Genomic DNA, 18610 nt, shown 5'->3' on the forward strand with positions numbered 1-18610 from the left:
CAGGGGCACCTGGGTGGCTCAGTTGGTTGAGTGACTGCCTTCGGCTCAGGTCATGATCCCAGGGTCCTGGGATCGAGCCCCGCATCGGGCTCCCTGCTCGGCGGGAAGCCTGCTTCTCCCTCTCCCACTCCCCCTGCTTGTGTTCCCTCTCTCGCTGTGTCTCTCTCTGTCAAATAAATAAATAAAATCTTTAAAAAATAAAAAATAAAACAAGAAAACAAAAATACTCCAATTCTATTATTCTAGCTACTTTATTATTTTTCATAAATTTAATTCCCAGTGTAATCATAGCTTAATATAAATTTCCTGAAATCAGCATTCTGCAATCAAAGTTTTTGACATACAGAAAAATGAACATTTTAAGTTAGATCAGAAACTAGGTATATATTAACAATATATACGAAGATACTCAGATTCGACAGAAACAATATTAAAAACTGTCCGGGTGCCCCTCTGACTATGGAACTCCAACACTAACCACCTGGTTTGTATAAATCCATGTTTACTTACAATGAGATTACAATTAGCATGAACTATTTCCTTTTTTTTTTTTTAAGATTTTATTTATTTATTTGACAGAGAGAGAGAGCAGGGAGAGAGGCAGGCAGAAGGAGAAGCAGAGTCCTGGTTGAGCAGGGAGCCTAATGTGGGGCTCAACCCCAGAACCCTGGGATCATTACCTGAGCCAAAGGTAGACGCTTAACCGACTGAGCCACCCAGGTACCCCTAGCATGAACTATTTCTCATGTAAGGTGTGTAGCCAGTTAAAAAAAGTAAGAATGAAACAAATGATTCTGAGTTAGAGTTTTTATGTTATTCAGTTGCTCCTAGTAAAGTATATTATTTCCTTTAGCTAAAGTATTTGTTCATTTCCAATGTCATCTTATTACTGCAGATTATTCCTACTGTCACTTCAAAGCTGGTCTCGGTACTTCTGGGTATGTTCTTTTATTTATTTCTTTATCAGGATTAGGTTAATCTTCCTAAAACATTTTTTAAGATTATTTCAACTTTCTTTAAGATCTCCAAAGTCTCCCTATTGCCTGTGGTAAGTGCTTCATTCTACTTTTTGAGATTTTTTTTGAATCATTCAAGGTCTATTTCCCACCATTACTCAAATAATCTCCTTTGCCCTACCAGGCTTTAATAGCATACACATGCTTCAGCTGCTTTTAATTCTTTTTGCTGCCCACTATTTGAATACCTCTCCCCCAGTTTGTCTCTCAAATCTCATTCATTCCTTTTCTAATGCACAGGGCATAGGCTCTCTTCCCAAAGTCATGACTACTGTGAAAAACATTGGCATGCTTTCTCTGAGTTGCTATGGGAGTGAACATTTTGCATTTTTTTTTCGCTTTATGCCTAATTTTAAACACTGATGGCCATTTGTTCATTGAAAATATATTTATTGAGTGCTTTTATATACCAAGTCAAGTTTTTGGAACTGATTATGTAGTTGTGGACAAAACAGTTGTGTTCTCACCTTTCAAGATATTTACAGTCCATTGACCAGAGACAAACAATAAAGGCTCACCAGAAACCCTCCCAAATAAAATACAATTATAAATTGTGAGAAGTGACATCTTAAAGAAAGGACAGGAGCAATAAAGAAAAATAACATGAGAACTAATCTAGAGTAAGGAAGAATTTGGTAAGTACAAAGCTCTCTCAAGAAATTACATTTAACTGAGACCAGAAAGGTAAGTTAGCTAAAGGGCACAGAAGAGTAACAGAGGGGCTAATGAGAACCAGAGAGAATAAAAGAATTTGGAAATAGAACTTATAAAATCTATAAAATTTGATGAGTGTAAGAGATGAAAAACAGAAATCAGGGATTTCTACATTGAACAACTTAGGTGGATGGGGTGCTAGTTAGTGAGATAATGAAGAATGAAGGAGAACCGATGTGTGTCAGGGCAGAAGGAGAGGTTGAATAAGTAAGTGGTTTATTTTAGGTGTTCAGTTTGAGATTCTTGTAATATACCTACATGAAAATATACACAGGTCTAGGGATCAGAAGTTTATCTGCATTACTGCAATAGCCTTCAAAATAGCTGGTCATTTCTTCCCGGTGTAATCTTTCTGATCTCCTATAATGAGTTAGATTTCCTTTTCCTCTGTCCAGAGTGCATTTTTTTTGCTTATCAGATAGACTGTCTATATGTTGGTTGGCCCCTGTTTTCTTGGAAATAACATAATGTGCTTATAACAGCTCCAAGTATGTAATAGACACTCAATAATGTTTGTTGCATGCATGAATAAATGAATAGATAAGTGGATTAAAGATTTCAATGAGACATGTATATTTGTCTTTTTTCTCTCCAAAAGACTAATAGCTGATTGCAGACAAACGTCTTGTCTTGATCTTCTTTTAAATCCATTACCATGTGTAACACACTAATAGACATTAAATAAATACTCATTGATTCATGGACAATCAAGTGAATACACTGGTTCAGTTGAAAAATTCCAGAATTTGTCTGCAAAAAAGTCATCTCATTTACCTTATTTTTTTCACATTTTAGGGAATATGAGACAGAGAAAAAAATGTATTAATATACAGGAATAGGACAAAGACACAGAAAAGTGAAGATAATACAAATCTAGAAACTGGCAATGTTGAGGCATAAAGACAAAGTGAAGAGGCTTGTCATAACTTTTATGTCTAAAATGATATCTTGTGACATTTTGTTTCAGCTGAAATAATTTAATTACCATTATAATTTGCACATGATTTAGATAGAACTAAACACTTTATGTTATACTTATTTGTTTACAGATGATTGACCACAGGAAAAGCTCTCTCTTAGTAGCCCCAACACATGGCACACAGAAGTCAATTAATATTTTCTGTTGAATGAATTAATGATGCCTACTGCTAATAACTATTCCTTTTCAACCTAAAAATTTAGCAGAATTCCTTGGTATAGGTAAGACCTCTTAAAATCATAGCTGGGCCTTTGATTTTAATTTTAAACACTATTTCTAAAAATATGTTCTTTCTCTGCCAGCATTGTCATTAGAACATTAGCAGTAATTAAAACCATAAGTGGAAGTTCTAGATGACTGGGCAGCTAAAAAAGAGCAATTAAGCATCTTAGGCAGGAAGGAATTTACATTTTCCACATAATCAATTGTATAGTTATTAAAAGAAGCATTGGAGGCCGAGGGGACCAAAAACAAACAAAAAATGGAGAAAGAAAGACAGAAAAAATAAGAAATAATAGTAATGGACACTTATTTGTCTTAAATCGTTTCCATTTTTATTAATTTAATACAAAATCCAAAATTAAAGACAATTAGCGAACATTACATCTAAGTTTTAGGATTATTAAATTATAAAACATAAGCTAGGTAATTCTCTAACCCTTGTGGTTTATGAATTGCTAGAATGATTTGATTAAAATGGCCTTGGCATGCATGGTTACTTTCCTTTTATCCCTCTTCTAAACATGTAATACACCCAAAGAGAAAGAAAGGAAAAAAGAGTGAGTTACTTAGAGAAATATGAAATAATTCTTCAGTGCAACAAAAATTAGAAACTAGTGAGATTGAAAAAAATAATATTTATACAATTATTTAAGAGAAAACATGAAAATATGTGGTAGTTAATCTAATATTTAGATCTTTTCTTTTTTTTTTAAAGATTTTTTATTTATTTGACACAGAGAGAGCAAGAGAGAGACAGAGAGCAAGCACAAGCAGGGGGAACGGCAGGCAGGGGAGAAGCAGGCTACCTGCTGAGCGAGGAGCCCGATGCGGAACTTGATCCCAGGACCCTGGGACCATGACCTGAGCCGAAGGCAGCCACTTAACTGACTGAGCCACCCAGGCGCCCTAGATCTTCTCAATAGAAAATTTTAAAAGAAGGAAACAGTAAAATAATAGGTAAATGCTATTGGTAATCCAAATAATATAATGCTCGAAATTCCAGTTAAAACAACGGAATTGATTTTTCTGGGTCAAGGACTAACTTCTCCATGAGGTAGCTTCCTCCCTTATATTACCAAATGTTCAAATGCATGCATGTAGAAGATCTCATTCTAAGCTCAGTGGTGATGCTATGATGAGCCAGTGATGATTGAAGCCCTTACAGGCTTGTAAAGGAGACAGAAGTGTACTTGACCAGCTGACTTCCAAACTACCCAATTTCTAGCATATAGCAGGACGTGACGGTATGTTACAGATAAATTTTTTAAAAAAGAGCTCTGCAGAAAAATCGTCACCTGTTTATTTACCCTAGTTATTCTATAAGTAGATAATTAGAATTTCCTTCCAGATGCCATATTCCACAATCACTCTGAAAGTGCTTATAAAATAACCTATCTGTATATCATGTCTCTAACTCCAATATCCACCTATACTCCTTGTTTTTTGGGCCCTTAACAATATGGATACATCTTTGTACCTTTCCACATTGGTCCAGAGAATTCTATTTTATGACCATACTATATAGAATTTACCACATATTTTATAGTAAGAAGAAGCTTACATCTTACACCCATGGGGAACTTTTTATCAGATTTCATAAAGATCCCTTCCCTTTCATGTTACTACAAGGGTTTTTCTCCTGATTTCGTCTACTCTCCCCTCCTTCTACCATAGCGTCTCCTCCTCTGGCCAGAACTACACCCTTCTGTCCCATTAATTACCTTCCCACTTGCAGAAATAAAAGGGCTGCTCAAGAAATAAAGGGGCTGCAATCTGTAGAGAATCCCCTCCCTAGAACACAGAGAAATCACCACCTATGTGGTCTCAAGCTAGCCCTTGGGTCTCTTTCCTCAGCCCAAAGTTCCTCCCTAGCCTAAGTCTTGGAGACACTTGCACTGCCCTTCAGATGAGTCTGACAAATAAACTGTGTACATGCCATTACATGCAAATTATGTTGCTCTTCCCTTGTTAATTTAAAATTTCAAAAAAAAAAAATAAAATAAAATAAAATAAAATTTCATATTAAATTCCAGAACATCCTGATCAGTGATACATAGATTTCCAGCCCTCCCTTTTGACAGAATGAGGGATTTATTCAAATGGGACTTGGCAAAATTTGTCATTTTTTTCTTTCAGTAAAGACTTCAAGGATTTTTTTTTTTTAATTTTCTTTTTTTTTCCCACTTTTAAGAAGCGTTTTAATCTTGAGCAATCATACACACTTACAGGCTGATTAAGAGAGAGATCAATGCAACACATTGCATTAGATCATACTTATCCTTTAATTTCCTACTCCTCTTTTCTAATTCTTGGAATTGAAACATTTTACTTAAAGTAATGGAAATTATTTCTTTTTGCTATAAACTAGTGGCCCCTGGTAGTGAGAAAATATAAAGCTTGGGTATTTCCACTTAGGTGGACATTATAAAAATAGTATCTTCCTTTTTTAATATAACTTTTTAGCCTACTCCTACATCAATATTTTAGGTTTATTCCCTTTAGAAATATATGTTAATGCATTTTATCTCCAAATATACTGATGATCAACCACATAGTCTATAATTATTATAAAGAAAAATAGCACACATTTAGTTAAGTACTCTGTACTCTTTCATAAGGGGTTTGTTGGCTTTTGGCCAGTTTTTCTAAACCTGCAGTAAATATGACTTATTTAACCTAAGATGATGGAACACTTTCCCTGCAGTAATAGATTACCTCAAACAAAATGCTATTCATTGTTTCTTCAGGAACCCCATAGAATATTTAAACTTTTCTTTTCTTTCATAGTCCATATTATTAAATTACAATCAGAAACATAAAGATTATAGACATAGACAAATTATGCTTAATCACGAATTGTTTGGAAATGGCAAAATGCAAAACTTGAGCAGTTGACTTAGGTTTTAATATTGAATAATTGAAAAAAGCTTAATTTTGTCACTTAACTCTTGGAACTCTGTAATACAAAATGAAGAATTATCTCATTGTGTTAGTTTTCATTAATAGAGTAAGAAATAATAGCTTGCCTATAAATCACACTTAGGATCAATGAAGAGTCAGTGCGTGGGAAATTAAGTAAAGCTCTTTCCCCCTTTTTGTGTTGGGATCAGATGGACAAGGCAGTGCCCTGGGATAGACCATGTATGCTATTTTCTGAAGGATGTTGAGGTCGGAGATAGAATAAAATAAACAAGCCAAGAAGCTTGATCCTAGTCAAAGTACGGTAGAAAACCCCATGGAATCTGGGATTAGGCAGGGAAGTTTTGGAGCGCATTTGCCACAGAGTGCTCAGTGCCCACCATCAACTCTCTTGCTGTTATTTTTCTTTTACAAATCCTAGGCTCAATTGTGTAGGTGTGCCTGGTTCATTTAAAAGGACAAAAAGAACAAACTGGTGCTGAGAAAATACAATCTATTTTTATAACAATATTCCCACAACCTTAGAGCATAAGAGAATTTGACACTATCTTTAGGAGAAGCCCCTGGCATTATTTTCTTTACTATCAGAATATTTTTTTAATTAATTACATTTAACTTTTACCATCATCAGCAATGCAGATTAAGGGAGAATAAATACCTTTGTTTACTGATATACTGTCAGCCAAAAGAAAACACAAGTCTAATTTTAGTTTCTTATTTTTTTAATTTTTTTTAAAAGATTTTATTTATTTGACAGAGAGAGAGAGAGAGCGAGAGAGGGAACACAAGCAGGGGGAGAGAGAGGTAAAGGGAGAAACAGGTTTCCTGTGGAACAGGGAGCCCGATGCAGGGCTTGATCCCAGGACCCTGGGATCGTAACCTGAGCCAAAGGCAGACGCTTAACAACTGAGCCACCCAGGTGCCCCTAATTTTAGTTTCTTCCTTTCAAGAATTTTATTAAACTTATAAATAAATAAATTAGGAAAGATTGTCATTTATAATATTCATTATTTTCATTCCATAACCTGATTTTCCATGTATTTCTCTTTGCATTTCCATTTAATCCACTCATATATTGAAGTTTGAAAACATCCTATTCCTAAGTGTTATTTTATTAATATTTGAGTCAGTCTTTTATCTATTATATCTTGAGCTCATTTGGATTGCTATATTATGAATCTGTTGACATCTGCATATTTAATCATAAGTTACAAGAACTTTGTTGAACTCTGTATGATTTCAAGAGTTTTAATATATACTCTTGAACACTATTTACATACTTCATAGCAAATTCATTCATTCATTCAAAAATACTCCTCGATTACTTATTGTGTGCCAGCTAGTCTTCTGGAGGCAGGAGGTAATGAAGGGTAATAAGTTATGAAGTAGAATGAATAGTAAGCTTCTTTACTGATGCTACCATTAATTTTCAGTTCTAATCATTTCACTGAGCTTTGTGTTAGCAGTGGAGAAAAATCTGAGAACCTCTTGATGGGAGATAAACATATTTCAGTTGAAAAATTATTGTCTGAGTACTGAGGCTCACAGTATTTCTGACTTACTATGAGAGGTCTAGTGTGTTTTTCTAAAAGTGAAATCTTCTGATAAGTTGTGATAACATATGTTTAACTGCTAATGAATAGAACTTCGATGTCATATTGCAGTTGATGAAATATGTTAAAAGAGAGATTATTCATTAAACCCGCAGAAATTATAACTTTTGTGTATTCAATTATATTACATTTACCACAATTTTTTTTTTGTCATAAAATGTCATCTGAAGATCCATTATCATTCAGACATAAGCACTTTAGTGAGAATGCTAATGGGCTTAAATTAGTAAAAGTTGATGGCTTTTTAAAGTAAACTAACATTACAGAATTGCTTTTCCAAAATATATAAAGCAGTTTCGTGAGAGCCCATAAGAAAAAAATAATAATAATACTGTATTCAACTCACATATTTCATTCACATATTTTACTTGTATGCTGCCCTGAGGAAGCCCAGATGGCTGAAAAGTTGGCAGATTTCTGCACCTGCAATGATAATAAACTACTCTGTTATTACCTGGAGTACGCGTATTGAATACAGTTACGCTTTACTTGCTGCTATATGCAACTGGCAAGTCAACAGTTTATATGGTATTTTTATAGGATTGACAAATGTGTCTTGCTGGAATTTGCTGAGTTCACCTTTAGCAATAGAATGCCAAAGGCTAGTAAAGCACCTTCATGCTGACACATTAATCATGTGCTGCAGCCTGACGTAGAGTGGATTATTACTCCTGTAACATATAGAAAAAGGGAACAACTAAATGGGCTATTTGATAGGTTAATAAACATGGATGCTCCTGATACACCAAAAGAATGAGCTTAACTCAGTGTTAGTGATAGTTTTTATCTAATACCTATGAACAAGAAGAATGTTTTTGAATGACGTGGCCCAAAACTTTCCACTTTGCAATATTTTAATGTAAAAAGAGGACATGCTCATTGTATTATATTTGAAATGTATAGAATAATGAAAAAAGAGTAAGTGTTACTCACAATCCCATCACTCCAATACAACCTTTGTTGATATTTTAGTGTTTTTCTTTTTACCTGTACACATCACTGGGAATTTATACAGGTTATATTGTGCTTTACTAAGTAACATTTTCTTATGTCATTAAATGTTTTTGCAAATTCCTCTCACTAGGAATCACCCTCCACCCACAAACACTTTCACCTTGCTGACTCTTGATCTTTCTCCTGATCTAAGTTTTAGTTTCACTTTCTCAAGAGTGTTTTTCCCAGAGTCACTTGCTAAAGCAGTTCCCTGTACTAAATGCCCTTACAGCACCTCAAATATTTTCTTTGTAGGTTTTACGTCAGTTTTCATGATATTGTTATTTGTGTAAATTTTTGAAAAATAAATCAGTGGGATTTTGGCTGAAATTTTGTTAAATTTATAAATGAATTAGGAAAATATTGCCATAGTTATGTTACTCACTCTTTCCTTTCCATAAATGAATTTTCCACTCAATTATTTTTCCATTTCCATTTAATCTACTTGTGTATTAAACTTTGAAAGCATATGCTATTCCTAAGTGTTATATTTTTATTGAAGTGTAATTAACATATGGTGTTATGTTAGTTTAGATGTAGAACATAATGATTCAACAATTCTATACGTTACTCATTGCTCATCATGATAAGTGTAGTCACCATCTGTCAACAAATAATGTTAGTAGTAGCATTAATAATAGTTAATAATGGTATTGACTGTATTTCCTATGCTGTACTATTCATTTCCATTATTTATTTATTTATTAATTTATTATTTATTTATTTATTTATTTTTCCCATGACTTGTTTATTTTATAACTGGGAGTTTGTACCTCTTAATCTCCTATATCTGTTTTACCAATCCCTCTCCCTACCTCCCTCTGCCAACCACCAGTTTGTTCTCTGTACCTAAGAGTTTGTCTCTTTATTTGTTCATTTTTTTTTGTTTTTGATGCCACATATAAGTGAATTTATATAGTATTTGTCTTTCTCTGTCTGACTTATTTCACTTAGCATTATACTCTCTAGGTCCATCCATGTTGTTGCAAATGGCAAGATCTCATTCTCTTTTATGGCTGACTAATATTCCAATGTATATCTATATACTACATCTTCTTTTCAATTCATCTATTAAAGGACAGTGGGTTGCTTCCATATCGTGGCTATTGTAAATAATGCTGTAATAAGCACAGCGGTGCATATATCTTTTCATTTTTGTGATTTTATTTTCTCTGGGTAAATATCCAGTCATGCAATTACTGGATCATATGGTATTTCTATTTTTAATTTTTTTGAGGAACCTCTATACTGTTTTCCCATAGTGGCCACACCAATTTACATTCCCATCAACAGTGCATGAAGGTTCCTTTATCTCCACATGCTTGCCAACACTTGTTATTGCTTGTCCTTTGATTCTAGGCGTTCTGACAGATGTAAGGTGGTACCTCATTTGCATTTCCCTGATGATTAGTGATGCTGAGCATCTTTTCATGTGCCTGTTGCCCATCTGTATATCTCATTTGAAAATGTCTGTTAATAATATTTGAGTGAATCTTTTATCTATTATATCTGGAGCTAGTTTGAATTGTTTTATTGTGAATCTATTGACATCTGTATATTTATTATAAAGTGTAAAAACTTGGTTGAACTCTTTAATTTTAAAAGTTTCAATGTGTTTTCTTGGACACTATTTACATACTTAGTAGCAAACTCATTAATTTGTTAAAAAGTATTTCTTGATTACTTAGTGTGTAACGTGTGCTGTTCTGGATGCAGGAAGTATAGAAGGGAACCAAAATAACAAAAATCTTGGCTCACATGGAGGGTACAGATTAGTGAAGGTGTCAGACAACAAAATAAATAAGTAATATTTATATTATGTTATATAGTATATGTTCTATGGAGAAAAATAAAACAGGAAAGAGGAATAGATAGTTTTGGGACAATAAGATGGTCAGGAATGTCCTAAAGAAAGGGAGGGAAGATTTTTTTTTGAGGATATCAGGAGGGAAATCATCACAGAATAGAAGAACAGTGAGTGTAAAGCCCTGAACTGGGAACATATCTGCTGTGTTCTAGGAAGAGCAGCAAGGCCAGTGTGACTGGAACAGAGTGAGCAAGGGGAGAGTAGTATGAAAGATGATCACAGAAATAACGGTAGGAGGAAAACAGATTGTGTAGGGCCTGGTGGAGTACTGTAAATATTTGGGGTTTTACTTTGAGTAGGTTAGGTAGCCATTGGAGGGGTCTGAGCATAAAAATGACATGAACTGATTTTGGTAGGATCACTCTGGTTGCTGTGTTGATAATAGAATATAGGGGGTGTATTAGTCAGGATTCTTCAGAGAAATAGAACCAATAGAAGATAATAGATAGATGAATGAATAGATAGAAAGACAGATAGATAGATACACACAGATACATATATAAAATGAGATTTATTATAATAAATTGGCTTAAGCAATTATGCAGGCTGAGAAGTCCTATGATCTGCTGTCTGCAAGTGAGACCCAAGAAAGCTGGTGATATAGTTCAAAGGCCTGCGACCCAGGACACCAATGATATAGATTCCCGTCACAGTCTGCCTGAGAACCAGGAGCACTGAGAGTAGGAAAATATTTATGTTCAGCTCAAATAGTTGAAGTGAATTCTACCAGTTCAAATGCTAATCCCCTGTGGAAATACCCTCACAAATACATTCAGAAATGTTTAACCAGATATCTGGACATCCTGAGGTCCAGTCAAGTTGACACATAAAATTAACCATCATAAAGGGTAACCTCAAAGATAGTAATCTCAATAATTCAAGTGAGAGATGTTGTGGCTTGAGCTAGGGTGTTAAAAGTAGAGGTGGTGAGAAGTGGTTAACTTCCTGATATATAATTGGAAATAGAGCCAAAAACATGAAGGTTGTGAGGAAAAGAAAGGGGGTAAGGATGATTTTATGGGTTATGGCTGAAACAAGAATGGAGTTGATATAAGATGATATGGGGAAGTTTCTCAGAAGTTCAGGGAGGAAGATTAAGAATCTCGTTTTGACATGTAAATTGGAGATACCTTCCAGTGGAAATGTGGAATGGGCATTTGTATATATCCTCTGGAGTTCTGGGAATATGTATAGACTGATGGTATAAATTTTTGGAGAAATAGTTACATATTCTTAAACATATTAGCCTAGATTTTACTTGTTAGATATTTATCAATCGTGATAGTAATATCAGAGCAATTCAACTTAACAAATATTTATTTGTCAGGTGCTTAAAAATAATTATGAATAACAAACATGGTCCCTGCCTTTATCCATCTTAAAATATATTGGGATGGATAGACCATTTACCATTTGTTATAATTTATATTTCTTCTAATAAGTAAGAATAAAAGCTGATGATATCATAAATAAGTCAAGTATAACTTTAAAGAAAATTTAATATAACATGTCCTAGTATATTATTAAAAACATATGCATTCAAACTTCATCCTTTTCCCCACTTTGGAACTCCTTCCATCTGTCTACTCAATCTATTTCATGCTCCACATGAGCAATAATTTTCATTAATAAATAGCATGAGCAAAAAATTAATTATACAAATTATTCATTACTTGTCACAGCTATTTTCACTTTAGAGAAACAACTCTGATCGTGATCCTGTATATTTCATCATCAAAATTTTCTTTAGTTAATGATGACCCATGTAAATTTCAATAATTTTGCTTTTGCTATTTTATTTAGCAGTAAGAAACTAACCATTATGGTCCTCACAATTAGGATACATTTTATTTTCCTTGTAATTACTTCACTGCTATTTATTTCTGAGTTTTTATCAAGGAAATACAGTTTTATAATGATGTAATAAAAGTACTGCACAACATCTATCTAACTAGATAATTCTAAACAAACAGTTGGCATCCTATACATTGTATATGTTCCATAGAACACTGAAGTTGAAATCTTAAGGAAAGTTTTTAAGCCACAATTAATTGAAATATATTTCTAGATTATATCCAAGTTTATGACAACATAGTCTACATCATGCACAATGGTGACAATATTAGTTTCCAAAATGAAAATAATATAAATTTACCCTAATTTTTATTTTATTTAGAATATTCATAGGAACTCACATTGATTTTTTTAAATTTTTTTTGCATTATGTAATTATTATTTTCAGTTAATCTGTTAATTTTCACATCTAAGCGATACCAGATTTTACCTTTCTATAGAGCAGATGGGGTCACTGAATATCAAATTAGTCTTTACAGATTAATTATAAGATGAAATGCAAAATACATCATTAACACATTTGATCTTGATTTGGTTTTTCAATCACTGAGAACCAGTTTTCTCTTTCTCTGTTTTTTATTGTATATTTTAACTGAAATGAAATTTTTAATTGTTTTATGTTGAAAATTGGCCTTAGTTTATTGAAAGAATGCATTCCGTGTTGAACAAAAGAAATGCATTTCAGAGAAGTCAGAAATCAAGAATAAATCATTTTTGATGATGAATATCAATAAATGATTTTATATTTTGTAAATATTTTAAAAATACAAAAAGTATAGTGAATTATATAACAAACATCAGTGTTTATTCAGCATCATAAAAATTACATCATTTTGCAATATTTGTTTCAGATTTTATATAAGAAAATAAAACATTACAAAATAAAGTCCCCTGTGTCTTCATCTCTAATCATGTCAGAAATAATCAAGGCCCGGGGCGCCTGGGTGGCTCAGTCGTTAGGCGTCTGCCTTCGGCTCAGGTCATGATCCCAGGGTCCTGGGATCGAGCCCCGCATCGGGCTCCCTGCTCAGCGGGAAGCCTGCTTCTCCCTCTCCCACTCCCCCTGCTTGTGTTCCCTCTCTTGCTATCTCTCTCTCTGTCAAATAAATAAATAAAATCTTTAAAAAAAAAAAATAATAATCAAGGCCCTTAATTTGGTGCTCATCATTTCCTTGTGTGTTTTATGTTGTTGATACATGCATATTATTGATAATTTTTGAATATTATTATTTATTATTTTTGCATCTTTCAAACATAAAATTACATTGTATGAAACTTTTCTTTGTCAATTATTGGCATTTTTGAGATTTATCTGCCTTAATTGAATGTTTATGTTTGTTTATTTTCACTGCTATATACTATTCCTTTATAGAAAAATACCATAAGTATGTACCAATTATTTGCCTGTAGAAATTTTACATTTATAAACAGTATTATAAGGAATGTTCTTATGCTGTGGGATGAATTTCTGTAGCACACCTACTTGTATTTTAGAATGGCTGAGTTTAAAAGTAAGAATGACTTTAATCTTTTCTAAGTATTCACCAATTGTTCTTTCAAGTATTTATGCCAATTTATATTCCTACTAGGAAAGTATAAGAATCCCATGATTCCATACCTTTGCCATTGCTTACTTATAATGTTAAACATTTAAATTGTTACCAATCCCAAAAGTGTCAAATAGTTAATTTACATTTTTATGACTACAAGTGAGTTTACCAGTGTTTTTCCACAAATCTTGGTTATTCTATTTTTTTATTCTTGTCTGCTCATATCATTTGCCTAATTTTTTTTAGGATTCTTTTTCTGGAGCATTTGTTTTTATGTGTCCTGGATACTGATCCTTTATCAATTATGTATTTTGACAATATCTTATCCAACTGGTAACCTGCCATTTACCATTTTGTTTTCTTTTAGTTTTATTGAGATATAATTGACATGCAGCTACCATTTGTCATTTTTAATGTCTTTGGTTGAATGCAGATGTACATTTTAACATAGTCAAATTTATCAATGATCTTCTTTATGGTTTGTACATTTGTGTTTTGATTAAGAAACCATCTCTATTTTGTAGTTACAAAGATAGTCTTTACATTTTTTTTCTAGAAAAACTGTCTACCTGTAGGCATTTTATTAATTTTTCCATGTATAAATTATTTATGGGTACCTCCTGTGGATTAGGTGCTATTCTAGGTACTTAAGATATGTTTGTGAACATAATAAAGATTCTGCCTTTTTAGAGATTGAATTCTATTAGATGGAAACAGAAAATTAAAAAGATAAGGAATTGTCCAATAATGATGCTAAAGAAAAAAAAAAGGTAGGAAGGGAAAAAGAGTGTGAAATGGTGAGGGTGGGTGGTGAAATTTTGGTAATGGTGGCAAGAGGTGGCCTTACTGAAGAGGTGGGATTTGAGTAAAGACCTGGAGGAAATGAAGGAGTTAACCATTTTTGAGTAAAAAGCTTTTCAATAGAAGAGAAGGCAAAGTGGCTGCTGAATGAACAAGGATAAAGTAGCAAGAGAGTGAGCAGTAGACCAAATCTATGAGGGCTTTGAAGATCAGAATAAGGACTTCTGATTTTACTCTAAGTAAAATGGGAACCACCAAAGAGTTTTGAACAACGGAGTAACCTACTCTGACTTATATTTTCATAGGATCACTCAGGATGCTATGTTGAAAATAGACTGAAGGGAGAAAGGTAGAATCAGAGAGACATGTTTAGTAATCCAGGTAGGATGTCAGGATTACTTGGTCCATGGTGAAAACAGTAGAGGAGATGAGAGGTGGTGAATTGAGGACACATTTTGAGTATAAAGCTGCGGGCATTTGCTGATAGATCAATGCCTTATAGGTAAAAAATAGAAGCATAAGAACAAAGCCCCCAGATGACTGGAATTGTTAACTGACGTGGAGGATTAATGGAGCTGGTGTAGGGAGGAAATGCCATCAAAAACTCCGCTTTGAACATGTTAATCCTGAGCAGCTTTTTAGGCATTCAGTAGAGGTGTCAAACTAGTTAACTATATATGCCATAGATTCAGGGGAAAGGTCCAGTCTGGAGATATAAATATGGGAGTTGTCAGCATATTGATGGCATTGAAGCTATGAGACAAGATGAAATTATGTGCAGATTACAGACATGAAGAGGGGAGTAGACTGAATTCTAGTTAACTCAAATGTGGTCTTCCCAAGTGAATATACTGAGGTAGACAAGAGATGAGGAGGTTGCAGGTGACCAAGGGTGTGGTCTTGGTTGCAAGCGTGCCCCAAGGACCCAAAACAGCACTTGAAAATACTTTGTATAATTAGCACATATGCAAATACAGTATTTGCTGAGTGAATAAAATTAAAAACTGACCATGAAATCCAAGCTGCATAAAGTAGGAAGAGGGGGACACGGAGAGAATGGGTAACAGTGAAAGTGTGGTAGAATCAAAGGATTTAGGGTTCTGGTTGGATGAAAGGATTCTCAGAGGGAGGTACTGGTAAGATGAGAGTTGGTGGTCAGAAAGTAGGACACGTGCAAACTGCGGAAGTGCTGCAGGTACTGATTATAATAAAGTGAGGAGCACGTCCACAGAGAGTGGCGGAGGGAGGGTGGAGAATGAGCTCTTCTGATGGGCGGAAGTCAAGGAACAATGCCTGTGACTGGAATGATCATTTATATGAAAGTTAAAATCACCAGTTCCCTTCTGTTCCAAGATTTATGTTTGATCATGAACGTTATTAGTTTCAGAAAATACTTTTATGTATCTTTTGAGATCATCGTTGGCTTTTCCTCCTGTATTTGTCGTTATGGTAAAATACATTGATTTTTCTATACTTAGAAACACCTGGTATGATTGGGTTAAACCCAAATTGTTAAGGATAGATTTCTCTTTTATGTATACCAGTGGATTCTATTTGCTAAATATTTTGTTTAGTCTTCTTTGCTCATCAGAGATTCACCTGCAACTTTTCTTTTTAAAGTATTTCTTCAGTTTTGGTAAAATTTCCAAAAATCATCCAGTCAAACAATACTACTCTGCCCTTTAGCTCTTCTGGATAACTATTAGATATATTTTGTGGGCTCTCCATGTAGCCTCTGAGTTCAATTGCTGTCATTTACATTCATATAATATAATTAATATATACCTTTGTCTTTCTCAGCTATTTGCTACATTTTCTCACTACACTTTCTACACTTTCTCAGCTATTTGCTACATGTCTTTCTCAGCTATTTGCTCTCCATGTAGCCTCTGAGTTCAATTGCTGTCATTTACATTCATATAATATAATTAATATATACCTTTGTCTTTCTCAGCTATTCCTCGAAAATAGCTACAAATGTGATAATTCCATTTTTAATATCAGTGACTGCATTTTCTAACAATATAAAACTATTTCATGTTGACCTATGATTATTTTTCATTTCTGCCTGTTTTTGTTTTGTAATTTTGCAGTTTATTTTAATGGAAATTACTTTTTCATTTATTAATGGAAGCATCTTAAGCATACTTGTTTTACATCCTTTGACCGACTGAGATGTAGTATTTATGCAATTTTGTTTTATATACTCTTTGGAAGTGGGAGAATTTGTTTTTTTTCCTGTCTCCCTCTCTCTTTTCCTTCTCCCACTCACTTTCCACCTCGGGCTTACACTTTCCTGTCTTGAGGTTGTGTATTATCTTATCTCTTATCACTTACCTTCCAAGTCCCATAGCCCAGAACCAGGCTTTTTTTTTTTTTTTTTTTTTTTTTTTAGTTAAGGCATATCTGGGCGTGGTGATCTAGTTAGAGAGCCAGCTTGCTCAGTTCTTGATTAAAAGGCTTTGTCTGTGTGCTCACGGCCTGAGACCTGCAGGTTGTTTGAAGCCACAGCCCAGATGGTGGTGAGTTTTATTTTTAGCTTCCTTCAGAGTTGGGGAGCTTCACTCCAGGCCCTGGCTTTAAGCTGGTTCTGGTTGTCTGAGAGCACTTAAATCCCTTTAACTCCATAGGAGCGAACTTTAAACCTAGGGTTAAGCAGGCCTGCAGCTTGGCTACCACTCTCCAGTTCGTCATATGGTTCTTTTCTGCTTATTTTATTTGGAGTGCCAATTTGTATGTCCGTTTTTTTCCCCTTTTATTATTATTATTATTATTATTATTATTATTATTATTATGTGTTTGTAATAAATGTGTTGAGTCAAAATATGAACTCCTGCAACATCCTACCTGGAAACTCTGGTTTATTTGAATTAGTTTTTCCTGATGGCATACATATTTGTTGGCAAAATATAAAATCTGATATAAACAAATACATTCTTAATGAGTTCTATGGGTATTTGCAGAAAAAAAATTTTTTTTAATTTTGCAGTTGGATATTTCAGGGAAAGTTTCTTTCTGTCAAATGATAATAGGACTAAAACATTTTCTAGTTGTGATAGCCATGTCTCTTTTTTTCCTGATTTTTAGTTAAGCTCTGAGGTAGACACAGATGACTCAGGCACATATATGATATTGCTCTTAAGAAACTTAATGTGCAAGAAAGACAATAGTAACATAGATATTTAAAATATATCATAGAGATTGATAAATCCCAAAAGAGAACTATATTTAAAGAATTCAGAGAAATGGGGCATCTTAATGAGGATGGGAAGCATATTCTACGCAAAGGACTATCAAAGTGATAGCCTTTCAAAATAAGTAGGATTTAGAACTGGGAGGTTTATAGGGGGACACCCCAGGCAGAGGGATCCATGAGAACAGAGGTCCAAAAATGGGCAAGTTTGCAGGCATATTGTTAGCTATTTACTATTATTTTTATCTTTTAAAGATTTATTTATTTATAGAAGTGTGCATGCATGTGCAGGGGTGGAGGGGCAGAGGAAGAGGGAAGAGTCTCAAACAGACTCCTCACTTAGTGTGGAGTCTGATGCAGGGCTTGATCTCACGACCCTGAGATCATCACCCTGAGATCGCGACCTGAGCGAAAATCACGAGTCCGATGCTTAAGTGACTGTGCCACCCAGGTGCCCCAATTTATCTTTAGCTGAGAAGGATAAATGAAGTGTGGCTAGGCAGAAGCTGGAATATATTTGTGTATGTGGAACTATGTATTCCTTTTCTGGGTCTATCCACCCTTTTCAAGACCATCCTTCCTTTTACTAGAGCTAATTCTCGGACCTTTGGTCTCCTCCTACCCTAGCTGCCGGCCCATGGCCTAACTTCATATTTAAATTTCCAAAATGGTTTTCTTGATTCATTAGATCCTTAGTTAATTACTTTCTATCCCCAGCTCTGATTTAAGAATTTTATGCTACATTATCATTCACTTGTTTTCATGTTGCTTTGCAATTATCACATACGTATTTTTTATCTGTATGTTTAATCTCCTCCAAATAAATTGCAAGCTCTTCAAAATCACTACAGGTACTTCCTACTTCTTTGGAACTTCCTCTATACATATT

General features: G+C 34.1%; 1 protein-coding gene across 3 annotated transcripts in view; it reads left to right on the forward strand.

The window, feature by feature from the left end:
- Nucleotides 1-18610, forward strand: part of CADM2 (cell adhesion molecule 2) — a 1094969-nt gene that overhangs the window by 880327 nt on the left and 196032 nt on the right. The gene's annotated exons all lie outside the window — the stretch shown is intronic.

Source organism: Halichoerus grypus, chromosome 1 (genome assembly GCF_964656455.1).
Source record: "Halichoerus grypus chromosome 1, mHalGry1.hap1.1, whole genome shotgun sequence".
Taxonomy (NCBI): Eukaryota; Metazoa; Chordata; class Mammalia; order Carnivora; family Phocidae; genus Halichoerus; species Halichoerus grypus.